Source organism: Chroicocephalus ridibundus, chromosome Z, assembly GCF_963924245.1.
Source record: "Chroicocephalus ridibundus chromosome Z, bChrRid1.1, whole genome shotgun sequence".
NCBI lineage: Eukaryota > Metazoa > Chordata > Aves > Charadriiformes > Laridae > Chroicocephalus > Chroicocephalus ridibundus.
In genome coordinates this window covers 35,717,860-35,737,937 of record NC_086316.1, presented here as the reverse complement: position 1 = coordinate 35,737,937, position 20,078 = coordinate 35,717,860, and the positions used below count along the sequence as shown (strand labels likewise).

At 42.1% G+C, this 20,078-nt stretch overlaps 1 protein-coding gene across 1 annotated transcript in view; it reads right to left on the bottom strand.

Annotated features, from left to right (window-relative positions):
- CDC42SE2 (CDC42 small effector 2) overlaps window positions 1–7,835 on the bottom strand; it is an 82,216-nt gene extending 74,381 nt beyond the window's left edge. The window contains exons 1-2 of the mRNA XM_063320702.1: window positions 7,530–7,835; window positions 6,609–6,664 (exon numbers count right to left, since the gene is read on the bottom strand). The gene's annotated coding sequence lies outside the window, so the exon portion shown is untranslated. The remainder of the gene's footprint in view (window positions 1–6,608; window positions 6,665–7,529) is intronic.
- Window positions 7,836–20,078: the final 12,243 nt, after the last annotated feature.

Below are 20,078 nucleotides of genomic sequence, written 5' to 3'. Positions count from 1 at the left end.
TGCTTGCTGCAGGTAATGACGAATATTACCCTTGCAAATGCATTCTTGCAGAGACACAGTTGATTTTCTTTACTGACGCAATTGTAGTGGATTTAGGATCTCAATGAAAGGTTCACCACTAACTTCATCATAGCCAGGCTTTAACCTGAAATACTTAAAACTGATAGGCGTCCCTCATCACCTCTACCGACTTCCCAGGAAAGGCCCGCAGTAGGTGGGAGCACCACCTAACAATCATGCATGGGTGAAGAAGAGTGCAGTGACAGCACAGGGATTTACAGACTCTTCTTTAGAGCCCTCATAGGAAGCTTGGCAATGGTGGATCCTGGGTCCATATGGAAAACCTGCGTTAGAGTGAATCACATGTTTCACAACAGAGTGGCTGTATTGACATACTGGTCCTTCGAATTCACCTCAATACAGTCTTAAGTCCAACTAACATTTTTCAAAAGCATCACAAGGCATTACCCATTACAAGACAGTTAGCAGAAAACAAGTTACAATTGTGTCAAACAACATAGTTGGACACACCTAGATTTCGCCTTTCAAAATAAGTCACTATTTCAACACTGAAACAAAAAGACATGATTACACAGCAACCCCTGGCTGTACCAGTGACATGATCAGTGACATGCTCCCACTGTGAACAGATCACCTAAACATTTGTGTAAGATGAATTTTTGATGGGGGGGGGGGGGGGGCAGGGAGGGGCAGGTGGGGAAGAAGGAAATAAAATAAAGGAATGCACCAGAGCTATTGACTTAGTCTTCCATTATCCCCACAAATTATTTCCCCCACATGCTTGAGGACAATTAAAAAAAAAATAAAAATCTGATGAGCAACGAGTGACAACTGCATGAAATACCAAAACTAAAGCAATTATTTGATGACCACTCCCTCCTCAGTCCCCTTAAAAATTAGAGGGTACTTAAGCCAGGTATTTCTAAACCTTTCTTTCAGTGCACTGTAGATTGACTTCCTGGCTATGTCACCACCAAATGAAAAACAGGCAAACTCCTGCTTCTGAAATACTTAGAGACACTTTTGGCTGGAGAAAACAGTTTCTATTGTATCTCAAAACTGTTTATACTGTTCAGGTGAACAGGACTACTTTTAAGTTTAAACTACTTTCTTACACCAATTTTAATTTTTTTGTTATCTCAAGGCAGACCAACCTTATAAAACTCAACTTATTAGGAAAGGTCTTCAGAATGGAAAATCAGGGCAAGAAATCATTCACTTGAAGGGTTAAGAGGGGAAAGAGGCAGTTGAGCTCAAATGAAAAATTGTCCTTAGGAAGTTTTAAAAGAGTAGGTGGAATTCCTTTAACAACTGACGTTTGATGAGAACAGCTGCATCACATGGGGCCAATTGAAAGAGATGTTATCGGTCAGCACAAGAGTTATTGAACATGAGCCTTAAGATAAAAGCAACCAATATATGTAATAAAGAGCTTTCTGCATGTAATATTTCAATACTTACTAGTATGACTGTTTTGATGAGAAAGCCAAGCGCAATTTATGAAAGTCCTATTTTTGCACAAGATTTAAAGAGTCAATCTCCAAATTCAGTGGGTGAGCACAAGAAAGATCACGAATGATTCCCTTCCAAAAAGGAAGTGAGGGAAAAGTATATCAAGCCCATACAAAGATAAACCTATACTTTATGACAGAAAAGGCACTAAGTTTAAGACAGAAATCACCAACTTCATTCAAAAGACAGACACACTCATTTTTTTCTATCAGGACAATTGGGATTCTGACTGGGAAGGCTTTGGTAACAACACACTTTCTATTCTGTGGAAAGGAAGTTCTCCTAAGAAAAAATTTCTGAACTCTGTGTAATAACTGATAAAGTTCAAGGCATGTGCAGTCAGAAAAAAACATGTTGAATTGTACAACAATTTGTAAAAAAAGGACAAGACCCCAAAATACCCAGCAAACAATGATGCAGTGTGTAATAGTTACTTCGTTCATACATTGCTTTGCCCTTGTACTGTGATTTATATACCAATAAAACAAACAGTTCTCTGTTTTAGCCTAAATGGTTAAAGATACCTACAATATTTCACCCCTGCTTGCCTTAAGTGCAACTCTAAGTACTACAACTGTTCGCTGTGAAAAATGATTTGATCAGAGTGGTCATCACCATTAGAAGCCCCTTATCTCCCAGCATTAGAAGCCCCATACAGTTCAGATGAAATCTTCTCTTTTATATGCTAAAGATGAATTGCAATTTCTCCTCCAGCACCTCTTTTCCAACGTAGAGGCAATGGTTTATACAGTGCAAACAAACCTTGTCATGGACCATGACACTTTTGCTACAATTTATGTAGGATGGGGAGAGGATTCAAACTCTGTTCAGTGAAGGACTGAGCTGACAGTTTTCTAATAACCACAGTATCAGATCAAGTGCTTAGGTATCTGCAACCCGATAGACCTTTGACATTACCAGATATTGGCCTATTTTGTGATCCATATGTTCAATATCAGCCAAATAAGCAAGACGTCCATTGAACACAACCCACCGAGATATATTTCAGTAGTTTGTTTAATATACCTTAACCATAACTTTAAAGCAAGCTGAAAAGCAGTTCCTAGCTCTTCAGGCAGTGCAACTGTCAGCAGCTTGCTTTCTCCCATGTACCACTCTGATGCACTACTGCACATGCAGAGAGAAGGTATCAGTTCTCCCTCTGACTTCTCATGACCAATATTACCGATCTGATTGGACAGAAAGCAAACTAAATCAGAGCAGGAAGTTAAACAGTATAGCCACGTTTCCAGAAAGAAGCCTGCAAAAACCTGCTGATGATCACATCGGCACCTTATGCCTCCCTCCTTACCCTTCTCTCCTAAACCCTTCCATTAACGTGACAAAGATGGAAGAGTGCTCTGAAGTAGATCTGCTCTCCCTTAACTGTGCCTTCATGAGAGCTCTTCATCCTCTCAGAGTTGAATAGGAGTGATCAAGGGAAACTTCTGTTCTTCTTGGGACAACAATTACCTTTGGATTAATAGTTTCTTCTCGCACATCCACTTCAAACTGCACATAAAACACTGAACTAGAAAGAGACCACATGGGTCCTCAGGCAGACTTAACCAGCTATGTAACAAGCACTGAGAACAGACCCTCTTGTAGGACACTCACCAGCCTAACTTTCCTACATTCTCTTTGTTAGTAATAGCCAGTTTTCTCACTGCTAAACTTCCTCTTTGATCTGCTCTTTATGTGAAGCCCCTGCTTCAACATTTTCTGTGCAGCTGTTTCATTGTTCTCTTACCCACTTTCATTTGTTTCAGGTTGCTTGTTCCTTGAATTTGTCATCATTTCTTGACATCATCACTAGTCATGCAATAAAACTAGAGACAAGTATCCTGAAACCTTAAGTGACTGTGAATACTCAAAAGCCTCTCTTCAGATTTACTGATGTTTTTTAAACAAAAAGGAATCCAATCCACCCATCTCAGGATATGCATTCTTCAGAGAAGCATTCCTCCTCCCTTTCCCCCCTTTATTTTTCTCCTAGGCTTGGCTACAGGAAGGAACACCATGTCCCTGGTTTTCCCATCTCCATCTAGTCTATTCAAAAATTTGTTCTTGAAAAAAAAAAAATCATTTAGTTACACAGTCATCGTCATGTACACTTACTTTTAATGCAACAGTAAGCTACAATATTAAAAAAAAAAAACAACAACAAAACCCTCCTTCATGTTAACTCCACTAAATATTCTTTAAGCATTGATAAAATTGCATTAGAAGACAGGTATATATGTACCAGCTACATTTGTGGAATAAACAGCAGCCAATTCCCAATAATTCTTCGGCATATATAAGAAAGCATTTCTCTGACTTTTAAGGTACCAAAACAGTGACTTAACACTTTTACACCACCCTCAGTTCTGTTAAAACTCAATTGTTTGCTTTACAGGCCAATATTAAGATTAGGAGACACAAGAAGACTAGTGTTAAACAGGTATGTCAGCAACTAGCAGGCACATTTTACTGAATACAACACAGCAAGGTACAACAAGGCTCTACAAAAGGCCACACTAGTCTTCACCCATTTTCTCTATCTGAGCACACAGAGAGGTGTACAGTAAGAAGGAGATACCCAGAGGTAAGGTGGTGACTAAAGATAACTGGGTCATTCAGATGCATGTTTATGTAAGGCAACAGTCTTTAATATTAGCTAAAACCATATCTAGTAAAAACATGTGTTGCAGTAATGAGTTTGATGATAAATTGCTATTCAGTTCCTGGACTCAGGTTGCCAAGTATAATCAAGAGCTGCAACTAAGTTGCTGAAAGCTACTTTGAATAGTCAAAGTATTACTCAAAAGTAAGTGAAAGTTACTCATATTTTAATTCTATACAAGTACTTGGTGACACTGACCAGAACCCGGTGGGTTTCTGCACACAGAGCTAACATGAATCATGATGGACTTTGCAAAACAGACTGGCAAGAGATTTCCTTTAGCAGTATGGTATACTAAGCTTACACATAATTTGCCACTCCACAGCAAGCTAAATTCACCAAAAATGAAACAAAAAGAGACCTGCAAGCGTCTTCCAGGAATTATTTTAACTTTTTTTTTTTAAATTAGTGAGTAATTTAATTCCACTTTATGCTTCATTCCTAAAGGTTGGTCTATAAATCACATTAAGGAAAGCAAATCTCAACACTATTCTTAATGGTTTGAAAAAAAAATCCTTGAACTCCAAGAAACTGCCACTTCAGTCATATACCACAGAATGAAATATGTTTCTGTTGTAATTCATATGTCAATAGTGTAAAAAACTCCATGTTTTTCTAATGTAAATTAGAAACAAATCTCTAAATTGTAATTCTAGTAAGAAATCCTAACTGAAGAGATAAAAAAAAGAAACCCTTTCACACTCCACCTTTGAGGGTCAAAATGTCAGGCACAAATATCTAAAGGGTTCTTGCAAGCTTGATCTGAAATGTCTGCTCAGGTTACCAGGTGTTACACAGATGCCTCCCTAGTGGACAATGAATTACAGCAGCAACTGCTGATTAACGTTATTTCACCACCAGAAAACATTACTCCTTCTAGAAATGTAAGAAAGTGTCGATTACACTTCTTGCTGCTGAAAAACATGAAATGAGTCATTTAACATTTCTTGTTCATTGTAAGGCCTCCATAGGACATCGAGTTGATTTCTCAATACTACTCTAGGGTTAATATTTTATCACTGAAATGAAAGCCAGGTAAAAAAAAGTCAGAGTAAAACATTTAGAAAGCCACTTGGAACACACTCAATTTCTCTTCTCCCCTTCCTGTTTCTAAACCAACTCAACTTACTTTTTGGACAGCAGAAACTATAATGGGATGTTCAAAAGATTTCTGTCTTTGCCCTATTGTGACAAGCCACTATGTCCACAAGGCTTCCCACAGACCACCACGCTGCAAGCCACCACAGAACTTTCGACACCCTCATAAGGTCAGAATTACTAGCAAGCTTCAAAACAATTTATTTGGTCTGGTGATATGACCAGCATGTGTAAATTGTCAATTATTTTTCAGTGAAACAGCCTTTAAATCAAATATATGACACAGCTGTAACATTTATGGGCAAGCTACACCTAACAGCAGTTTCAGAGTTCTTCACTCCTCTGGTGTACAAATGCATTATAACCTTTTACAGACTGTATACCATAATTTCTGTTCCATAAAACTTTGGTCAAAATATACAGAAACTTCACCAGGAAGTTTCTTGAATATAGAATAACTGTTTGCATACTGTGGAAAGGATACCAGCCTTTCCTCAAAGCAGAAAGCATATAGAAAGTATTACCCATTAGCTAAATATTTTAGATATCCATACAGCTGTACCCAGATTGTAGTTTCTCACCCACACTAATGTGAGAAATTAAATTTAAGAGAGCAACTATTGACACACAATCAAATTTATGTACATACTAAAATGTATACAGTGAATTATGTCCTTACTTATTTGAGCTGCTACTTAGTTCATTAGTGGTTGCAATCATTTGCTCGATCTCTTTCTACAATTTCATCTATAACCGTCCCTTTCACCCTTCAAAAAGATTTTTACAATTGAAATTAAGTATTTTATTGCATCTTTCAAAATTGCATCTATATTTCAACAATGTAAAAAACAACTTTCAGAAACATATCTGTACCTTCACTGTGCTCCTATTAATCAAATTATATAAGCAAATTGACTTAACATTCCTTGTGAGTGAGGAAAAAGCACTATCTTATCTCAATTACTTCAGATAAACATAAGGAAACATATTAGTATTATTACACTTACACATGTTTCCTATACCTTGATTTAAGCTTAAAACGTGCCTGTTAACCCTTAACGATTAAATAAAGCCCATCATCAAAAAAAATACCTAAGAAGAGAGCTCAGTGCAACCCCTGTCCCCAGGCTTTACAGATTTTCTTTACTTTTCTAGTTTTAACCAGTTATCACAGTTCACCAGGGATATATTTGCGATGGGCATGGGAAAAGTCTGCTTAGGGTTAAATTACTTCTTAAGTTTTTGTCTCACAAAAGTGAAATAATTACTCCACTCATCCATCCAAGTTCAAAAACAAAATCAGAAGACTTACAGTTTAATGCATATCCAAGTTCAGAGTTCAGTCACAGGTCCTTATGTTCTGCTGGCCTATGAAAGTAAGATTCAGAATTTCGTTAAAAGTGCAAGGTTACATGCACTGAATAACCGCCTGAAAACCAAACGCTTAACCCAGAAAACAAGTGCCACATTTCAAATAACTGCATTAAATGCGACTTCACCTCTCTGGATGCACAGCAAAGTCACAGCTGCTATACCCCAGCACCCCCCCCGCCCCCGAGCGGCCTACTGCCCCTCAGGCCGCTCTGCGGGGCTCCCCGCGGCGGTCGGGGACGCGGGTGGCGGCGGCCGGGGGCAGGCAGCCGCCGCGGCACGCCCGGCTGGCCGCCACGCCCGAGCCTGCCGCAGGCCGAGCCCGGGCCCCGCTGCCCACCCACCTGCGCACAGCGGCACCTGCCCTCCCGCCACACTCTCTGCCAAGGAGGAGCGGGAGGGGGGGGGGAATAATAATAACCCCTCTTCATCTCTTTTTTTATCGCCCACCAGAAAATCTGTTGCTCGCTCCTTTTTGTCTGAGCGTCAGGCGGGATCACCGCGGAGCATCAACCGCCGCGCCTGCGGCACTGTCCGCTCCCCGCTCCCGTGGCGGCGGGGCCGGAGCCTCCCCCGACAATGCCCCGCCCGACCCAGACCCGGCCCCCGCCGCCTCCGGGCACCTCGCTCGCCGGTGCCCGGCGCCGGGGTTGGCGGTGAGGTTACACTGGCGGTGGCGAACAGGCAGCCCCCCCATCCGCTTCCCGCCTCCGCCGGCAGCAGCCCGAGCCCCTGCGCCCCCCCGGGGAAAGGAGCGGCCGCGGCGCAGCCCGGCCCGCCGGCAGGTACCTGCCCCGCTGGCGCGCCGGGTAAGAGCGGCGGCGATAGCAGGGACCCCCACACCCCTGTCCCCGCCACTCACCGCTGCCCACGGCGGCGCCCGCTCCTTTGTCTGCCCGCCGCGCCCCGGCACCGCCGTCCCCCGCTGCCGGGCGCCCCGCGCCCCCTCCCCGCCGCGCCGGGGGCGGAGGAGGACGCAGACGAGATCCGCGGATGAGGCCGCTATCCGCCGGCCGTATCAAGCAGCGGGCGGGCGCGACGCAGGCCCCCCTCCCGCGCTGCACGGCAGGGTCCGAGGCGAGGTCGAGGGGGGGGGGGGTGTGAAGATGGCGACCTCGGCGGCGCCGGGAGGGAATCCCCAGGCCGGCCCGCTCCGCTCCGCCGGCTTGGGCTGGGCGCGGCGGGGAGGGGAGGGGACAAAGGAGGCCGGGCGGCGGCGAGGACGGCTGCCGCTGCCCGTCAGCCCTGCCGTTGTACCGCCCGCTCCTCCTCCGCCGCCAGGCGCCGCAGCGCCCCCTGCCCGCTCCTCGCCCACCGCCGCCGCGGGCCCTGTGGTCCACGGGATGGGCTCCCCCTGTCCGGGGCCGGGCGAAGCCAGCGCCCCAGAGTCCTCCGAAGCCTCCAGAGCCCCTCCTGAGCTCCTCAGATGTTTTTCCTGGGGCGGCTAGCACAAATGGCTGACCGATCGTTAGCCATCTGTCCAAAATTTTGTGCTGGCATTGCAGAGGCCTTGAAGAGCTGCAGAAACCAGGTCACACAAGCTGGTGAGGTTGGGGCCGGGCCTGTAGGAAAAGAGAAGGGCCTCTGGTTTCTGACCCCCAGCTGTTGACAGCAGCAAACCCTGTCTGCATGTTGGTAAACTTCCCCATCCGTCATCCCCCCTGGCAGGCACTTCAGTCCCTGACAGCAATACGAACCTGACCTTGCCGAGAGGTGAAGGCTCGTCACAGGTGCTCCACAGCTGTAACTGATTTACTGATTCAAAGTAGGTATGGCGTCACTGCGACTCTTGCAGAGAGCTCTCTCCACTCCATTCCACTGGACCATATATTGTCTTTCGAAAAGAAAAAAAGGAGGAAACAAAAAAAGCTAAAGGTGGCAAGCATGACTCAAATATGAAACATGACAAATGTGCAAGATCAGGTGTTCCTTGCTGGGTGGCAAAATATGGTGGCAGCTCTACCCAGTGACACCTCAGGGCTGTTGAGCTGCAGTTCTCCACATACAGACCTGCTGCCATCCTCCTGCATCCCACCTGTGCGCTGCTTGTCCTGGTTTTGCAGATCATCCATGGTTCAGCGGCATGGGTTAAAACGGAAAACGTGGCAGTGCTAACGAGTTGCCAGTAAGCTGAATTTGGACAGTATCACAGGGAAAGAGACTGGAGAGACCAATTGTAGAGTGGGAAGTTTCCTGGTCTATACCTAAGTCCACAAATTGTTATAGAACAGTCTGAAAAGCATATCAAGCATATAAAAAATAATTCAAAAACTCCTGATCTCTGTTTTTAGTCTGTATGAATCCCTGACATTTACGATTCCTAACAATATAGATTTCTTGTGGTTAATAAGACCTGCACCAACTGACAATAAGGTTGGTTTTTATTATTTTTCCAGACTCTTTTTTTAAGATTTTGGACATTATTCTAAGAGGTCTTAACTTGTGCCCACTGAGGTACCAGATGTAGTTGTGTCTAATTTGCCTTCAGAAGGTGATGGTGTGAGGGGTGTCTGCATTGGGCATATCCAGCCACTGATCTCCCCTTGCACAGACAGGGGCACTGAAAACCAGTCCCAGCCCAGCACCCTGCTGGTGGTGTTTCAGCTGTGCACGTTTAGATGATGAACACCCTTATCTGATGCCTGGAAAGAACAGCTGCGATGGTTGCTTCCATTCCGCTTAAGCTTCTCATTACTGTTAATGGACTTCACAAGAATACTGTGATGTAGAGAAAGTATTATTATCCCCACTTTCGAGATGAAAAATTGCAGCATAAAAAGGCAGTATAGCTTGCCTCAGGTCATACATATAGTGTGTGGTAAAACCAGAAACAATCCAGGGTTTGGGTGCAGGTCCAGTCAGTCTAACCACAAGTTCATTTTCTTTCTCAAGCTCTGTTTCTCAGGGCTCCACTCCTGAAAAATTCTTTGGAGAAGGAGCAAAGCAATATTGAAGAATACACACTAACAGAAATTCTGTTGAGTTCATGCAAAAAAAGTTGTAGTTAAACGGAAATGTTGCAAGTAGGCATATTTACACACAAAACTTCTGCAGAAACATTATCCTGTTTTGCTAAGTGTACAAACCAAGGGGAACACCACGCAACATATCGCTTCAATATTGTGCATTTGAGACATGTGATGTAAGTAAGAACTTCTGGCTTTTATTTACCAAATTTCATGCAGGAGCTGGTGAAACTCAGGAACATCACAGGACTCTCAAGCCAAAGCTACTAGCACGTTAATGATTCCCATGAAGGACTTCAGGAGTACCACTGTATTCTAAAGAGTTGTGGCATTTTCATCGGACCTTGTGGTAACATATGGTTTGAACTGCTCCCCACAGCAATTCCTCTCAAAGAATGTGTCACATGCCTGCATTTACAGTGTTAGATGGTTCTGGTACATCTTCAGAGTTTCGGGCATCTCCCCTGCCACGTGTCTCAACAGACACTAGAGTGCCCAAAGGCACATTGTGTAGCCCAGTAGCATAAATCTGTAAAAAGCCAACCTCTCAAAACCAAGTCCAGCAGACGGTCAGGAGATTCATCTACATTGTGAAAGCACATGCCAAATACTTGTCAGAAGACAGTCATGGGCCACGCTGCTTCTGGCAGCAATGGTATGTATTCAGCTACCATAGTTACTAACAAAGTACTAAGCATGTTGTGTGTGAGAACAAACTGTGTATAGAGCCAGCCATGTTTGCAAATAAACTCAACTAAGCCTTCAATGGGTTGGGCAAAAGTGCTCTGACCAACAGTTTGTACTCTGCCTCATTACAGTTAGTTCCTCAAAAGCTCAGCCGTGCTGTGTTCACCACTTTCCAGTATGTCTGACTAAATACTGACCATTCTCCTGATTTCTTTCCCCAGTGACAGTCTTGCGCATATTACTGACTACTTTTACTAATTACCTCTTCCATATTTCAAAAACTTTTCCCTCTCCTGCTGTCCTCAGGCCCTCATGCCGAAGCATGAAAAAATGGTCAGGCAGAAATAACTCAATATTTATATGAACCTTTGATGATAAATGACATTCTTCCCACCATGTGGGCCAGAGTGCTTGCTAGCTAGCATACCAAACGCAACAAATGGAAATCCATCTTTGCTGTCTTTTATGGTGTCTGTGAAAAAAAAAAGAAGATTGCTTTTTAAAAGGGAAAAATTAATTTATAAGTCCAAATTTAACAATGTGTTGTTCCCTTTTTTAAATGAACAATAAAGTGAACATGTTAGCTGTGGCTAAATAGCAGCTTGTGGGTATAACACTCATAAACACCATGGGATTCCTTTGTTTCTAGTGTAGTCATATACACACCAGTGAAGGCGTGGACAAGCAATTACAAGTGGTTAAGGTAGCTATTCACTGAGCTGTGGTAGCTGACCGTACCTGCATTCCTTACCTGTGGCAACTGTGTACCTTCATGATGGCAGCCTAGGCAAATGTGTTTTGTTCTACAGTCGCCACAGGCAAGGAAACAGGAGTACAGTCCATTAATGTGGCTCAGCTAACAAGAGGCAACGTGTTATGCTCTGCTCTTTCAGTCAGTTGCAAGGGTCTTCTCATGACCAATGCTGAACGTAAGTTCAGTCATAACCACCCGCTTTAAGAGGAGCTCAGCCAGATGAGTGGAAGTGGAGAAGAAAAGCAAGCTTCTTACTTCTCTTCTGCTAAAAGAGAAAGCTACTGGGGATTTTCACCTTCCAGTGTTTTCTCTAAATGATTATTCCCTGTGAATGAGTCTGGGTAAAGGAAAAACTTGCTTTTTCTAGAAGAAGCAGAAGTTTCATCTGGAAGTCCCAGCAAACTCTCTGAATCTGCATGTGTTTTGCATATAAGCCCTTCTACATGGTCCATGTGGAGGCGGATGCACTATGCTTGCTCACTTGTGGCTTTGTAGCTACCATATGGCTTTTTCTGATTTAGATCCAGAGACCTGAAACACAAGCTGAGGTGCTCTTTCATCAAGTAGTATAAGGCAGATTTACCACGAAAGTGTGGGGAGAATGGAAAACTCTTCACTCAGTCACTTCTCACTCAACATGTAAAGATCTGAACTTAGCAGAGCTTTTCTGCACAATAAAAAGAAGATCCTTGAAACAGAAAACCTCACCAAGTGAAAATCCAAAGGAATTTTCTCAGATAATCATACTGTTTCTATTAGAAAGAAACTTTGCTAAATAGCAGTGGTACAGTGAGGCTGCAATGAAATGTCTGTATGATACCTTCATTCATTGTCCTTTTTTCTGACAGAAATGCAACCCCACAAACAATAGCATTTTTTACACTTGCGAGAACCAGGGCTGGTAATTAGGTTTCTAACATATTTTCTGTAACTTCTCTTAGTTTTCATTCTGTGCATGTACATGGCTTTGCAAAGTCGTAATTATTTAACAGGCTCTGTTTCCTCTCTCACCCTCTGGCCGCCTGGTCTGTTTAGATTGCATATTTCTGTTATGTTTGTGCTATGTTCGCAAATTGCCTGGTATTAAGCAACTCCCAGTTTGTTTGGCTTCTCTACTTGCTATTGTGGTACAAATAATAAATAATTCTGCACTTTTAAAAGTCATTATTATTTCAGAAGCTCTAGGGATTAACTTTGCTTTCCTGTTTATGAAAATATAGTTTTATTGGGTTTACCAGAGATTGGGGGCGTTCCATTAGGCCCTGTAAAAAACAGGCTTTGCATTTTACAGGCTTTGCAACATGCTACTATGAAACTGGGTAGAATGGTCCGGGAATCGGAGGAAACCACCTGGAATCCTCTGTGATGCCTAATTTTTGTCCCTATTGCTGTTAATATTCCTAGGTGCCTTGCTAATGTCACAGAGAGTTTTACAGACTTATCTCATTAGTGCTGCTAGCTAGGTTTAAGTATTTTCCTAGGAAGATTTTATTCATCTATGAAAAAGTCTTGTGAAGTCAACAGGAGCTGTGGGCAAGTGACTTATTAGGTGTCTGAATCATTTATAATCATCCTTCCTAGCATCCAGATAGCACTTTTAAAGCTGACATTGCTCCCTTGTTTTTCTTCTTTAAGTTGATTTTCTTCTTTTTCTTTTTGATTTTTTAAATTGCCACTTCCATTAAAGAATTATACTCAGTTTTCTGAATGCAACCGTTTCAGCCCTGTTCTAAACTGCCAACCAGGTGGACTCACATTCTCACTGCTATTAACCTGCCTGTTCCTGCAGCAGAACCAGCTCAATTTAACTGGGAAATGGTGGCAGGATGGCAACTCTTCATATGTGAATGATATAAATCCCCATTGCTGTTTCTTCCTTCAAGCTGTTCAAACCCATTTTGCCCTGCCTCTCCTCTTTCCGCGCCCCCCCCCAAAAAAAAAAAAGGGAACATGAAAAGGAAACCAGCATTCCTAATACTTTCGGAATAACTCTATTTCTGACTTTAAAAAAAATCAATAGGATGCTGTATCCAGTGTCAGGGGTATTTTGTGTTTCTAAGGTAAATTCTGTCCTCTCTATGAAACATTCTCTTCGTTCCTAAACACAGGGAGGTACCCCAGTCTGATGCTGACCTTAGAACTTGAATGACCTAGTGGAAGATGTGCTACTGTCTTCAGTGAGACCAGTTTTTTACCTCGTAGCTTCCTAACACAGTACTTTGTGTGTCTGTGTCTTTTTTCTTTATACCAGGAGCTTTCATATTCAGTTCCACCTTATAAGTTTCAGTGTCTCTTTTCCATTGAGCTTTTTTTTTTTTTACCCTACACTATACAGTGTTTATAGTAGCTAGTTTATTTCATTATTTCATTTATTTCATTATTTAATTGCAAGCAAGTGAACAGACTCTTACTCAGCTGATGGGTAGGTAGTACTAAAAGTCTGCTTGCAGCAGTATTTGGCTCTGCCATCAGCCACTCCATTATGATGCCTTCCTTGTTTACGTAACTGGCTGCAAATGGCACCAGCTCATATATTGTTGGTATTTTTGATGTTTTGCCAACCTGCTGATTAATTTGGAACTGATTGCAGTTCTAGGCCACCAAAGACTGACGACATTTCTTTTGAACAGGACATTCATATTAATGAGAAAAAAACCAACTGCTCTCAGCATCTGAACAGTGACTGTATGCCCTCAAGCATGTGCTCTTTGAACTTGAAACTGGGATTTCAGACAGTATTATCATTAAGTAGTGGTGTTTATTTTGTGTCCATAGTACTGGTCAAAAGAGGTGGGGCTCACAACAGAACTAGACGATATGCCAGGAAAAAAGTGTCAAGCTTTTGCTAGAACAGGAATTCCACTAACTGCTAGCAGAGTTGGGAGAATTTCAGAAAACACTCAGGTCAAGCCACTGGCAGGAAATATATATGAAGTTGCCTCAAAAATTAAACTCAAGTGCTACCCACCCCACAGCAAATACATGTGTGAGGTTACACAGGTTTTTTTTTAACACAACACCATCAGCTTCACTGATTCGTTCTTGGGGGAGGTGCAGGTTTGCACGTGCAGCTGCACTGCCAGACAGAGAGAGTTTGCCACAACAGGGCATGGGTGTCTGCACAGGGTTCATCCCCAAAACCTGCCTTTTTATTCCTGAATTGAACAAGCCCACTGATGTAGCAAATAACATTGACAATGGGGCAGAAGTCATGCGGATGTTGCCCATAGCATTCAGTAGGAGAATGTTTTCCTGAAGTGTAAATGGGTAACATCCATTCTGACTGCTAGTCTTAGATATGCAAAGGGAAGTGAAATCTTGATCTGTGCCGAAACTACAAAAGAAAAGGACAAAAGTAGGCATACGTTGAAATATGACTAAGATGCACTAACAGTAAGAGAATAGTATGAAGTTCCATGAATGCTGGAACCCATAAATTCTAGTTTCTTAGGGTCTCTATCCTGTGACTGATTCCCTAGTGTCTTGTAAAAAGTCAAATGACCAAAGTGGAGACATTGCAGTGGAGACATTCACAAAGTCTCTACTGCGCAATTTCTCCACAGTCTAATAAAGGGAAATAACATTCTGTAGTTTTCCATCTCCTGGGCAAGGTTTCTCTTATCTCTTGGGCTACCTCTTTTAATTAAACTTATAGGGACTTACAAAGCTGTGACTTTACCTTTTTATGACAAACACAGAGACATAAACAGCATGCACAACTTGAATTAAGGTAAGAAAAACCTTACTTACACAGGCACAAAAAAAGAAACTCTAGCACAAAACTGAAAAAGAGATCAAATGGAGTAACAGGAAAATAGTTTTAGAGGAAACTCAGGTTTTCACATTTATGTATTTGGGAGAACTGCTTTTGAAAACAGGACTATCCAATTACTCAATTGATATGATGAAAATCATAGCTGCCATAGGCAGCCAGAATATTTTTTTTCCAATATATGGTGGCAATAAGTTCTGCCAGCTAATCGCACTGTAAATCCAAATATTCTCAGAAACTCTATTTTCTCTCTGTCTCGAGTGACTGCCGTTTCTCCCCTATGGCACGAAATTGAGAAAGCAGCATTTAATCAACCATTTTCTTTCCCTTTACTAGTCTATATTTAATCTTAATTTAGTTCCTTTTCTCATGAAACCATGCAAAACATGGGAAGTTTTCCTCAGATGTAACTGTTGAGGTCTCTGTAGCAACATGGCTGTCTAACACATCAGAGCATCAGGATACCTAACCTGAATTAGATATAATCCTGCTATAGCCCTGAGTAATGTGCTCTAGGCAATCCTGCTTTAGCAGGGGAGTTGGACTAGATGATCTCCAGAGGTCCCTTCCAACTCTGAAAAATTCCGTGGTTCCATGACTCTGTGATATCCAAAGACAAAAGTAAATATACATATATTTCTACAAGAAGGGAATTTAACTCCTTGGAAGTCATGCTGGAAAAAAAAAATAAAATAGTTCACCTGTATGAATTAATTGGTAAGTTGCAAACTAAAATACTATCAAGTATGACTTGTCAGAAGTAGGTTTCAGAGGTATGAGCCCTCAGTGGAAGTAGCTTGCTGCTGTGCCTCCAGGGTTTTACCTGGCAGCCAGCAGCCAGAAGCAGAAGCCAGCAGCAGAAGCAGGTAGTGGTGTAATGAGGGTGAGATGGCCAAAGCTTCCTTCCCACCACATTGACATTTGCATCAGGCCTCTTCCCAGTGAGACAAGACCTTAGATGGTCTTTGGTATGACAACCGACACTTTGAATGTCACTGAAAGTACTTTTAACTAAGGTTTATTGCTCTGTGTTGTATTTCATGTATTCCTGGAGCCTCCTTTTTTTGTGGACAGCCACAGTAGCACTGCAGGAGACGATTGCAGTGCAGAGTAACATCTTCGCTTCAGACAAATCTTGGGCCATTCAGAATTCACCACTTGTACCCAAGTCTTACTTTCATCATGTTATAGAACGGTCTAAAGAAAATATTTGAGGTGAAAGTATTAAAAAGACCACACTAATTCATACATGTAAGTTTCTGTGAAAAATTGCAGGAACACACACCTGGTTTTCCCCTATAAATAGAAGCATTGAGCTGCTGCTAGTTGGCATACCCATGTCCTGCAATTTTAGTAGAGTTTGGTGGATTCTGAGTAATTGCAACGGGCACTGCATGATAAAATGGGGTGGACAAACTTAAAAACAATCTAGACTTTAAATGGATACTAAATGTAATTCAGGTTCCAAATTAGGAGCCCCAGATCTTGGAGGTGCTCCAGATACTGAACTCCCATTGAAATTTACAGCAACTTCAGCAACACCTCGTATTAAAAAGCAATAGGACTTTCATTGTAGCTGGGTAGATTTCAGCTACTCGTTTCAGAACAGTTCATTCCGTAAACAAAGCACTCTAGTGTAGGTACTATTCATAAGCAAAGCAAGTATGCTACCAGACCAGGTTCAGGAGTTTGACAGGCTACCCCTTGATAAATGCTAAAACTGTTATTTTTCTAACATCCCAATAATAGTCCAAGCAAAAAGTTGATGAATTGTTTTCTACTTCGAAAATCCCTGACAAAGAGACTGATTTCAGCGTGCATAAATAAATAAATAAATAAAGTTATAGTGAAAACGTGGAGGATAGCAGCAGCGAACAACTATAAAAAATGTCCCACACATTTATATATTTAGGAAAACGTTCCAAGGATTTCTATGCTGAATACCTCAGAAACTGTAAAGGTACTTTTCCTCAAACAACTTACAGCTGAGCTGTACATGGCAATCATGCTTAAATAGGACTGTGCCCTGGAGGATATAAGGATGTATAATTTTGAAAAGTCAGTATGTACTTTGGTGCTTTGTGTCCACCACGTGATTGCTTCCCTTTTGGTTTCTGTATTTTTAGCCCTGTTGGTCCAAATACACATTTGGAAGCAGGTTAACCACCATTTGTTTCACTGAGACCGTACACAGCCTACCTGTGTGACAAAACCAGAACCAGCTGAGGTGTGCTGGTTGTTAACACACTGCATTGCCCTACCGAGGAAGTGAGGAATTCAAATCAGGGAGTAACACCAGTGTATCACACAGGGCCTTGTTATGGGCTTTATTTCTGTCCCTTTATAGGGTAGAAGAGGGTCCATAGTACAGCAAAGGCAAGGGACTTGCTTTGGTGTGTGGAGGACTGGGAATAACATTTTGTTTCACAGCTCTCCCAAATGTTTACACTTTTGTCACCATCTGGTTATATATAATAGTTCTATTTTGGGGCCCTGTCCCTCAAGCACTTCAAGTGCTGGTAGCCAGAGCTAGGCTTAAACCAAAATCTTGCTGGAGAAGAGCTAGCACAATTTACCCATGCAATGTGGGATCACATTTAAAAACCATTTAAATCCACTCAAGCACTAAGCTTTTGTTTAAAGGTATTTTTTAACCTACACATTGCCGGTGCTAAGGCAACTTCGGTAATGTTGAGAACAAGTGGCACCAACAGCAAATACATGCTGCCAGCAACCACTGCTTCTCCAACCTGTTCCACATAGCTGTCAGAGCTTTCCCTGTAATGTTGAACAAGCAGATTTCCACCACTCAGGAATGGTTGGAAATTTTTGACACAAAATTTTTGGTAGCCTCTAGCAAAAGTTTACAGATTGGTATTGTAAGATACTTTAGAATAGAATCATAGAATCGCCTAGGTTGGAAGGGACCTTTCAGATCATCGAGTCCAGCCATCAACCTAACTCTGACAAAAACCATCACTAAACCATATCTCTAAGCACTGTATCTACCCGTCTTTTAAATACCTCCAGGGACAGTGCCTCAACCGCTTCCCTGGGCAGCCTGTTCCAGTGCTTTATAACCCTTTCCGTGTAAAAATTGTTCCTAATATCCAGTCTAAACCTCCCCTGGTGCAACTTGAGGCCATTTCCTCTTGTCCTATTGCCTGTTACTTGGGAGAAGAGACTGACCCCCACCTGGCTACAACCTCCTTTCAGGTAGTTGTAGAGAGCCATAAGGTCTCCCCTCAGCCTCCTTTTCTCCAGGCTAAACAACCCCAGCTCCCTCAGACGCTCCTCATATGACTTATTCTGCAGACCACTCACCAGCTTCGTTGCCCTAATCTATAAGATATTTGTAGTGGAAAACTGGGTTTAATATGTAGGCATATGTCAATGTGGGTTTAAACAAAAAAAAAGTACTAACTCATCTGGGTCATAGGACAGATTCAGAGTGATCTTCCAGTTTTTTTCCCCAACTCATTTTAGATTTGGAAAAAAATGAGGGATTTCCTGTGAAATGAAACTCTTTACCTATCTCCCATGCCACTTTCTCAAGAATGCAGAGGCACTTATGATGACATAATCTGACAAAAAAAAAAAAAAAGAAAGAAAGAATAACACAAGGATGTACCCTAGAAGCCTATTTCTGTTCCCAGTGAAATGGATTTAAAAATGCCCATTGACTTCAGTGGAAGCTGCATTAAGCTTAGTTAGTTTTAGAGGAACTTTAATAGAAGAGACTTTTTGCCTTGGGCAAAAAGAGAATGAAGGATTTTCCAAGTATCAAATTAGAGACATGGGGCTCATGTTCCATTTATTATGCCCAGAAAGTCTACTGTGGGAACAGAACAATTAAATATGCTCTGGTCTTCCTTTACAAATTTCCTACTACTTCTTCTCTCAAAAGAGACTTAAAAAGAACAAGCACAGACACACAAAAACCCCAAACCCTCCTCTTAAAGCTATAAAATTCCTCCTCCCTCTTTTCTTTCCTCCCCAAAACTCCCTCTGTATCAAACAGTTCATCCACACACTTGAATTTATAACCCAGGCACAGGCCAGATTCTGTTTCAGAAAGTGCCTGATAATTTCATGTTTACCTGCCACCATCAATTACATGCACTTCACCATATATTATTAACTGGATCGTGATTGTCTTTTCAGTGTCTTAATCTAGGAGCGCACACTTATGCCAGGACAGACCTGGGATACAGCCAGGGATATGTGAACATCGTTCCTGGCTATACCTTAGTTGTATACAGAGCTAACCAGGGTTGGCTGCCCACTGGGGACTTGCAGTGTCCTCCAGCAAGTCCTGTGTTCAGCATGTTGGTGGACCAGAACATGGGATGTTCCCCAAAGCACACCTACCCCACAGAGAAGACACAGCCTATTTGTCCCATACTGATGTTAGAAAATCTCACAACTGTCAAATTTCCATTCAAATTTTATAACTACTGATATGTATATGCCTGAATAAGATGCCAGTTTCTCTGGCTTTTCTGTCCATTTGAAGTTCACTCATATATGACTGCTACGTATACAATTTTTACAAGCACCACAAACTGAATTTACAGAAGCAGGAAACAGCTGTATATTCATTAATTTCCCAAGGTGGTCAACTGCTTTGAAAACAGGGAGCAGGAGCAGGCTGAAAATGTAAGGGAAGCTCAGGATATTAAATATGATTACTCTTAGTTTTGTTGCTCTTTATTATTTGCCTTGGTTCAGCATCCAAAAGCCCCACTAAGTCATATTTAAAACCAAAACAAGAAAGTTCTCACATACGTAGAAATAGATTCTGCCTTGAGGAGCTCACAGTTAAGATGAAGTAAAGGTAAAAGTAAAAAAAAATTATGAAGGAGGAGAAGAGGATGGTTAAATGACAAGTTGGGTGGCTTTGGTACCACTCTGACAGTTCCAGGCTACTGACTGAAAGATAAATATTTCTCCCCAGATTTTTATCAAAATGGTCTGTTTCACTCAGTATGACATTGAAAAAAGAATGCCTTTGCTGATGTGAGCACCAAAGGAAAAGAAAAAAAAGAAATAAAATTTGGCCACAGGCATATTTTCCAGCAGTTTCTTTATTCCAGTTACCTCTTTTGCTTATAATAATTTCTCCATTAAAGTACTGAGGATTCAGGAATTTCCAATTAGTTAACTCCTGCATTTATCTTCCAAAGCCTCCAAAATATGTGTAGTGTAGATATCGAGTCCTCTGCACGAGTG